Source organism: Cornus florida, unplaced genomic scaffold, assembly GCF_030987335.1.
Source record: "Cornus florida cultivar Cherokee Brave unplaced genomic scaffold, ASM3098733v1 CherokeeBrave_3.0.0_Hap2_Chr07, whole genome shotgun sequence".
Lineage (NCBI taxonomy): Eukaryota > Viridiplantae > Streptophyta > Magnoliopsida > Cornales > Cornaceae > Cornus > Cornus florida.
In genome coordinates, this window is record NW_026775577.1 from 60822602 (window position 1) to 60832906 (window position 10305).

Here is a 10305-nt window from a genome sequence, read left to right on the forward strand (position 1 = left end):
GTTAAATGTAATGGGGTGAGCAGATTGCTCAATAAGTGATGCCTAAAATACACCTCTTGTGACCTCATGAATCCAAATAATGAATAGGAATAGAGGATAGGGGTCATGCCATCCCGAGAAAGAGTACAACATCAATTCCAAGTTCAAAATAAACAATGTCGTGCTATGAAATGCGATGCCATGTATGTCTCTCCCCATTTTCAAAATCATCCATCACTTCACAAACTGTTAATGTAACCCGTCTGTTGGTGACTCCGCGGCGACACAAGAGAAGGATTGACTACTGTCCCTAACCCTTGGTACCTCCGCGGCGTCATTTGGGCCCAAATAGCTCAACCACGCTAGGGTGATTCCCCTAATTCCCTCTAGGTTACATTAACACCATGGCCCTTTAGTGACTCCATGGCGACTGGGTTTTCATAAAATCACTTTAATCAAAACTTTGACCCAAAATCCCTTTTTTCATTCACTTCAAATCATTTTGAACTTTTCCATGGCCAATGCTATGAATGCATATAAGTCACATACTTTGTCATTACCATGAAAATAAAAGAATTTCCACTACATAATTTAACATGATTCCACATAGCAATTTCTAGCAAGATAATAAACACCATGGCATGGGAATTAACATTTAGGCATACTTTTCATATAATTTAATTAATACACATAATCATAAATTTCATCTACAACAATAATATCATTTTCAAGCTAATCAACTCAAATCAAGCATGCTTGACAATAAATATTGAATGGAAATTCACCAAGGAATAAGAAATTATGAATTAGAAACCCCTACCTCAAGAATTGCAAAAACCCTATATTTGCTCAATCCAAGCTCTAGAATTAGAAATTCCTAAGGTGCACCAAAACCACTTTTGTTCTGATCAAATCGTAGATCTCGCCGTGCTCTTTAATTTGCCGCAAACAGCATCAAAAAATTCCAAAAATTGAGGGAGAAATCTATGATTGAAATTTATAAGAAAAGAAAAAAGAAAAAGAACAAGGAAAAAGAGAGAGAAGTGCACAGCCGGGGAGAGAGAGAATAAGACCAAAGTCATCTCTAAGTTATAAAAATGGTGGTGGTAGGTCCCACCACTTTTTAATTAAAATTTTCTTTTTATTCTTTTATTTTACACCACAATTATATTTATGCACACATATTAAATCACATCCATATGAAACATATCAAATAAAATATATGAAATGCAAATGGGCTCAACCAACACACTCGTACGGGACAATTCAGGTAACGGGTCCCACACAGGACCGTCTGGCCTAAAAAATGAAAAAATGCCAAAATGGTCACCCTTGTATTTCAAAGAGTTCTGAACTCAACGAAATGCTCCAAACTAACTCACGAACACAATTGGCACACTTCATGGTACCCAGCGCACAAAACAGGAAAAAAACAAAAATGCCCTTACAACGACAAAAATTCTGAAAAAACGGAAAATAACGAAATTCAGAAGTATTACAATCTACCCTCCTTAAAGAGATTTCATCCTTGAAATCTACCCTCCTTATAGAGAATGTCAAAGCTACACGGTTCCCGAGAACACCTCACAAAATCCCGAGACTATGAACTCACTGACATTATTGCCTTTGACACCGGACATCACCAGGCAATCACACACCACTACCACCAAAACCCAATGCGGTTACCCATCTCTCTCTTCATCAAAACACAAGATTAACTAGACCTTACGCCTGACTTAAAGTGGATATCAGTCTATTCTACACAGTCACAAAAGGCTCTAAAGCTTAAGAAAAGAACAATCACCAGACCACCAAAAGATAACATCTAACCTTAACACATCATTTAAAAGACACACTAAACCCCAAACAAGGAATCCTATCCATCTCTCAATCAATCTCAACTCTAATCTACACATCTTTGACAGACCAAACACTTATTATCTAATACGTAGCCACACCACCACATAACTGCACCAACGACTACTAATCACACTATATGATAATCATTACACTTAACAACTTCAAGATGATTAAACAATGAGTCACCCAATAACTGCATAAACATTAGTCACTAAATCAATAAAACGTACTATCTTACACCCAGGGCACAAATCCTCAAAACAAAATCTTTAATAATCAAATGGATTGAACACTTGGTCCCACCTAGCGCACCTCGTCACTCGTGACAAACCACCTGAATTCACACCACCACACTGACACACGCCCAACACTATACTCTCACTATTCGTGTCGACTTAAAACAATCATTGACCTTTAACCCGACATCGTGCTAAAGAGGGATTGATTCAAGAGAAATGGTTGGCCAAGCCATCCTCATTCTCGATCCGGTCTCAGCACAGACCCCGTTCTTGTCCTAAGGTCCACACCTCAAATACAATCTCACACAATCCACAAAACAACAATGAGATCCACTCACTATCAATCCATCACTCTACATAACTTCAACAACTATACAGTCGTATACCTATTCTCATAATCTCAATCATACCCCAACCATATAACCATAACAAACAAAACGATAAGGCACCGAATGTCTCAATCATCGATCAGCATTAAAGCTTCCTAATCTTCTCATAATATCCATACCAGGTAAACAACTCCATAACATTATTCGATTCAATTCTGACCTCGATAAAACACACAATACGACTATCTCATGTCTGAAACCTCAAAACCAAAGTCAATCATTCCCATTATTCTTTAATAAAATCCCACATTAACTCTCTAATTGCATAACGTTCAAACAACACTAACACTAGTCCTCAAGACACTACTCAAATTAACATCAATAAAAACACCTAAGTACATGACTCATTTTACATCACCTAATCATCCTCGAATGTACAATTCACAACACATCCTCTAGTCACCATCGTTAGTACTAAACATCGGAAACACAACTCCTATTTGGCAACCCGTGCCTCGCATTCTACTGGTCAAAATCACTCTCAGAACAAGCACTACAAGAACCCAAGACTCCACATCCCTCCGTGGAAGTAAGTCAACCCATTCAACCAGGACCTCCACTGATAAACTCTAACAATGTAATAATTCACACACAGGTCCATCCAACCACAGACGTGCACAACTCCTAAATGGAGAACAAAACTCACGACAAACGATGCCCTTACCAGGACTAGAACAAATGGAGAGGGTAACAAACCCTACTCTCACAAGAGACTGACGACTCGTACCTGAATGAACCAGACACCCTATCACATGCTACTCACTAATCGTCCAACCATGGACACCTAATCTCACCTGAGATGAAATAAACTCCCTACACATAAGGAGAAGAACCAACTGAAAACATATACGGGACAAGGATCTCGATTCCAGGTGACCTCGCCACTAACGGACCATCACACTTTATCAACACAGAAACTTCGTATACGATACACCACAATACCCCTGCTAACCAAAACCAATCAGGTAAGAGCACCGACACTCACGGCACACAAACACTAGAAACAAACACAGCCCTTCGGACACCACATCCCATTCCATCAGGAAACTATCACTCCCAAATGACAACCTCTAAGTCATAAAAAGACATTTTACCACCAATTCCACTTCCAACTTTTAGGGTGATAATACCTCGAACACTTTGCGCACAAGACCCGTGACCTTAGTCACAATAACCCACTGACTCGCCAAAAGAAAAGGGTGCCTATTTGGCAACATCGTCCTCACTGACTCTAATGACCACACAGTCCACAATCGCCTCAACTGGCACACAGTCCACTACCTACCTAACAACACACAACAAATAACTTGTAATTTCCAAACCGCATTTGGATCATACCTTAAACCGTTCTGCTCATCAGCACTAAGAATCACATTACAACACCATAACACCTTCACTGCCACTCATTCTAACTACAGTTTTATTCTATCATCCCACCAGACCATCAAGCCACTACTAAAGGATCTTTCCTCGAATATCCTTAAGGTAACATCATCGTAACTAAAGAACAAGCATTACTCTCGATACTCCCCATAATAATCACTGCATACCATTAGAAAAGAATCTCAATACGGCAATGCCATGCCGACAAATCCTCAAAACAAAAATGAGCATAAAACCCAAAATGCTCAACACCCAACTGTCACATCAATACCATCAATGATGCCATCAATCATAAACACTTAACTGACAACTCAATCCACTCTTTCGAAGGCAATCTATGTACCTAAATGAGAAAACCTCACACTCCAGGTTCAACGTCACTACCTCCCTTCTTCACTGTTCCTTAGAACATTCTTGGCCCCAATAAAAAAAATCAAATGAAGCTACCAAGTAACCTATAAAATCAACTCGTCCTAATCACTTCAATCATTACTCTATCTCTTCGAATTCTCAAACAACAAGCACTATCTCCTGATACTCTAGACGTAATTTGAAATACAACCCTAATCCACAGCTTTCAAATTTTAAAACACAATTCATTTGATAACACAGTACTCACCAGCTATCACTTCATCCGCAAACAACCAAACACTCCAATGACCCCCTACTACCTGCCTTATTGTGCAATCATACACTACACAGCTAAGACTAACCACTATACACCACCTCAAGACTCTCTAGACAGCCACGCCAACCCAAAACCTCGCTCATTAACCGAGCCATGCAACCGACTCACCGAGAGTCGATTACCCTTAGCACAGTCCTGTAATTCTCCAAAATGAGAATCACTCCTCGATAAACCAATCTCTAAAATTGTAACGACCCGGTCATTTGCCTCCTTTCCTTTTTCCTGAAATTTTACGAATGAATTTTTTTCGTTTAATTTTCTTTTCTGAGCTCTATTTCGTGTCGCTTAGTGTCATCTCAAGTGCTCGGAATTGGTTCATGAGACTCTTTTCCGTGGATTGACAACTTCCTTTGAGGACCGAGTCATTTCTGCATTTTCACTTTTCAGACACTATGCGTCTTTCGTCATTTTCCCTATTTCGTCTTTTTCCCTATTCTGTCTTTTCCCTATTTGTCACATTGTTGGCACAACCTCACTTCTCATGCTCGAAGTTGGTTTTTGACTTCGCGTGCCTTTATCTTGAGTGGTTTCCACGAAATACGTATCTTTACTTTTGCAAGAAAGTACTCTGGTTGCTCCTAGTGTCCATAGGGGGCATGAATACAAAGTTCTTTGAAATTATTTTCTTTTCTTGGGGTATTTTTTGTAAATATCTTTTGAAGATATTTTATTTCAGGGGTTTTTAAGAAAATATTTTTGAAAGTTATTTTCATTCTGGGCCATAAGTGCAGTTTTCACTTTTTGGAGAGGCCATTGTGCAATTAATGAAAGTTATTGAAAAATGTCTTGTTTTGAGCCTGGATCCTCGTACGAGATTCATTTTTACATTTCATCGAGTTGTGTACTTTTGGAATTTCCTCATGGTCGATGTTTTCCAGTTTCAGGGTTTCTGGCCCCGGTTTTCGCCAAACTTGTTTTGGGCATAACTTTCTGCTCAGGACTCGGGTTTTGACGTCGTTTCTTCCATTGTTCATATTTTATCATTTTGAATCTTTTTCATTCACAAAGTTTTGCCATTTGAGTGTGTCTGCTCAAATTTTACTTTTTCGGACCTAGCGGGGCCCGTTCGGGGCACTTTTTGAGATTTCTATAAAAAGGGGGTGAGATATTTCGTTTTTGATATTCTCCCCTCTTCATGCACGACCTTGAGCTCCCATGGCAGCCCAAGGGGTGCTGCCATCTTCTCTCTCCTCTTTTGGTTCACTTTTCCTTGATGGAAAGTTTTTGGCCTTAACGTTTGTTGTTCCCCTCGCCGTGCTCTACCTTTCTCCCTTATTAGAATTCAGTTTTGACCATTTCTTGAGTTTGGTTTTGCGGTCAAGTTATGATTTTGATGGGGCTTTCATGAGGGTTATGTTCACGGCGTTGTCCCCGACAAAACCTAGTAGTTTCGTCGGATTCGGAGCCGTTCCATTTTGATGGCATTAGAGATTTTCATCTCAAATTGAGGTAGGAGATGTTTTAGGTTTAAATTTTTGTTATATAGCATGCTTGTGATGCTTATACTACTTGTTTGTATGATTAAATATAAAATCTAGAGATTTTATTATTTATTTTTCTTGTACGGGATCTAATTTTCCCGGTTGCTCATGACTTAGTTTAAACATGTAGCATGATTTTACATTGCCCCTTGATATGCTCATTGTCATGTATTAAAATTGGAACATTTGAATAAGTATTAAAGATTTTATTTAATATTTATCTTAGGTGAAAGATTAATTCACATGACCTTAACTAGCTTAAAATCAATATGTGTTAGCATATTAAATTAGGCCTTTGCATGCTCTCCAACATAGTTGAATTTGAAAGTAATTGGAGGTGTTTTAAAAATTAGTAATTATTAATTAATTTGATTAATTAATTTACCCCGAGTGCACTATTCACTCTATTTAAATTCCGACTTGATATTCTTGATTTACATACCATATAGCTTCACATATATTTGATTTAGAATATTCGGTTAGGTTTTGAAACCTTTTATTTAATTAAATTCCATGTTTAAGATTTAATCCTCATGGTGATATACCACTTGGGATTGTATTGTGGCATGCTAGAAAATTAAGCTTAGGTATAGTTGTTCACATATATTAAATTGGGATTAATTGCATGAGAATTGCAACTTTTAATTTATATTTAACTTTAGTGAAAGTTTAATTCACATGGTCTTAAATTGAATGAAATAAACTTGTAATGTGATATTACATTAGTTCTTGGCATGCTTTCCAACATAGGTTAATTTAAGAGCATTTGGTTAAGTTTGAAAATCAAGAGATTTTAATTAAAAGAATTAATTAAAATCTATTTTGTGGTCCCATTAGCTTAATTAAGGTTTTAACTTGATATTTGTATTGGCCATGACTTGTTTACTAGTATATATTAATTTGGGACTATTAGAAGTTATTTTAGATTTAATTAAAGTTCTACTTTGTTGTTCCAACAACTTAATTGAGTTTTAGAATGGATATAGGTGATGACCATACCATGTCCTTTAACTTGTATTAAATTGAGGTTATTTGGAATTGAATCGGAATCTAGAGAATTTAATTGTGTTTATCTATTTAAATTCTTTCAATTTGCTCCATGATCTAGTTGTGTTTTAGAAGTGGTTTCTATATTCAAATCATGAACTTAGACTTGTTGTATATTCATTTGGTTATGTTTTGAGCATTGGATAACATAGTTATGTTTATACTCATGAGAATATGTTTTTGAATGTATTGTTACCTTGTGTAATGATTTGCCCATTTCGTATTTAACATCATTCATGCATAGCGTGTAACGAATCGCATACTGAAGATTCGACATTCATCACATCATATTAGTTGTGGACTTAGAGCATATATTGTATAGGTTTCCAAATTTGGTTGTGCTTGGTAGATAGTTGATTATCTTACATATTCCTGTTGATATATGCGTTGTTGCACAACTTGTTGATTTTGGAAACATAGGGATGTCGTTGTTTGACTATGGCGAAGACGTGGTTCTAGTACGGGGGATAGTCCATCTATATGGTCTAGTGCGCACATAGGGAGGTTACCCATGGGCTAGTAACCCTAAAGTAACTATGTTGTCGGTCTGATACGGCGTGACGTCCGAGTATCCACTTTGTTCGATTTCGCATTTCATTTTCAAGTTGATAACAAGATGATGTTGTAACTTGTTGTTTCTTATTTGTCGTTCCATTTTAAGTTACAGGATGTTAACTTTGCGAAATTGTGCTTTATGCGTTGTATTGGAAGTTCCAATGTTGGTTAAATTGCATCGATATTGAAAATCGTGTTTTAACGTTCTAATAAAGCTTAGGATTGATCCTATTGATTCATTTATAACATAGACGTTAGGTGGCATAAACCACTACTGTTATTTTGTGCTTTAGATTCTAAGTTGATAGCTTTAAGAGCTTAAACCTTGTTGCATTGTATAACATGCTCTTTTGTTGTTGAATTACATGGATAATGTGATTCTTGTTAACTTGTATTCAAATATGCTTTTGTTATGTTGTATGGATTACTCTAGACCTAGTTCAATTGTATTGAAAATGCAATTCATGTTAATATATGCTCAAGCATTCTTCTTGTCGTGTTCTTTAGATTATCCCAACCATGATTCGTTTCATACACGTATGTATATCATGATTCTTGTTGCTTAGACTCTAAGGTGGCTTAGGATGCTCCCCGAGTCTCACTTGGACATAGACGTTAGGTGGCATGAGCCCCTTTAACATGTTTCACCTTAAGGTGATAAATTTGTAAAATGCTAGGTCGATGCATACTCATCTCCTACGAGTAGCTTTATGTTACTCACCCCTACGATACTGGGGCATATTTCAGGTATGAAGACTTAGTTCGTGAAGCCTAGCATTCCTTGGATGTCGAGTAGCTTTCAAGTTTCCATTTCATGCAAATGTTAGCATGAAATGTCATTTTGTAGACTTGTATGTCAAAATATGTATGTTTGATTCCATGTATGTAATGTGTACTTAAGTACACTCCTTTCAATGTATTTGATATGTATGAGATAAGGCCGGAGGCCAATGACATGTATATTGTATCCTATGTAACTTTTGATTTCTTGAAAAGCTATGAAAACCTTGAAAAATCGCAAGTCATTGGTTCACCATAGTTGCATCGGGTGTGGGAATTCCATTTTCGTTCTTTCATAGGGTCTTATTAATCTTGTATGAAGTGTGGCCAAGGGTCAAACGGTCATTTGACCCCGTTTTGTATTTTTGGATTCCGAGTTTTCATTCCAAGTTCCATTTTTGCCTTTTTGCCCGTTGGGGGGTCGGATTTTGCATCGGCTATATTTTTAAGCCATGGACCATTGTAGCGTATCTAAATAGGTAAGTTACGTTTGCGTGCATGGTCGTTTCCGGGCAAAACCTTATCGTTTGTGTTTTGAGCCTCTTGTGAATTAATTTCGCATTTTTTTTGCATATTCTAATTTAGGGGCATTATGGACCTTTCACCTCAGTTTTATTTTCTTCTTTCGACATGGTCGCTTAGAAAACATGATTTTAGGGGGGGTTTCTTCTTCGTGTTTTTCCAGAAAATGTCGTCTTGGTACCAGAAATCCCTCGTGAAATTTCAGCTTCCAGTTTTCATTTAGCAGCTTTATGACCCTCTTGTTCAGTTCTAATCTAGGGCATTTTCAGGATTTCACGGTGAGTTTTTTTTTATTCCGTGCCTATTGTCGGGTAGAAAACTCGATTTTTGGGGGGGTTTCTTCTTCGTGTTTTTTCTAAAAAAACTCGTCTTGACCTCCGTTTCAAGCCTCAGTTCTGGGCAGATAAAAAAAAAATGTAGCAGCAGCCAAGGGCTACCACCAGCCATGTCTTTGGGCGCCGGCATGCACGCCGGTGGGCTCGCGCATGGGCGCCGTGTGCGCCATGGCCCCTCGTCGGGCCGTCGCGACGTCAATTCTTCTTTTGGGCTTTTCTCCTTCGTCCGGACTCCGATTCAAGTGAATTTTTTTTTGAGCTTGACTAATTTTTCGCTATCTTTCCAACAATGTGCTCGGTTGCACCCAGTTCTTCCTGGATAATTACCATTTTACCCTTTTTGCTTTAAGTGCTCGTTTTTCTTCGTCATACCGTTTCTCCTTCGTTCGGACTCCAAATCATGCGATTCTTGAGTCCATCTTGATTAATTTTTCGTTGTCCTTCCAGCGATGTGCTCGGTGACACCCGAATCCATAGTTTTTAGAAATAACTATTTTGCCCCTGGGGGCTTATTTGTCATATTTTCGATCTTTTGCTTCCGCATTAGTTCTTGTTGAGTTCCACGACCTCATGAAAGGTCACTTTGACTTCTTAGAGTCTTGTTTTCTGTTTTTGCTTCCGCATTCGGATCCGTTATTGGATCATCCTTATGGTTCATCACAGGACACACTGGCCTAAAAACCAGGGTCGTCACAAAAATAGACTCCTTCAAGACCATAAAATGATCTACATCCAACAACTAGTCCTAAATCACCATAGACCTACAGAATCCAACAAGTTTCCACGGCAGTCGAAACCAACACACTTCTTTAAGCCGTTCCAAAATGCTCGAAACACACATTTACAATCCATAAACTACATTTATGACTCAAACAACCCCCGTCACACCTACCACTACCGGTTCGAAAAGAACCCCGACACCAAACCGTAACCTAAGTCGCAAACACTGATCTCCTAAGGTCAACCGAAACCCTCACTCATACATTTGACCTCTATAGTCACCAGAACCCATACACTAATACATGAAACTCACACACAACAAGGGCA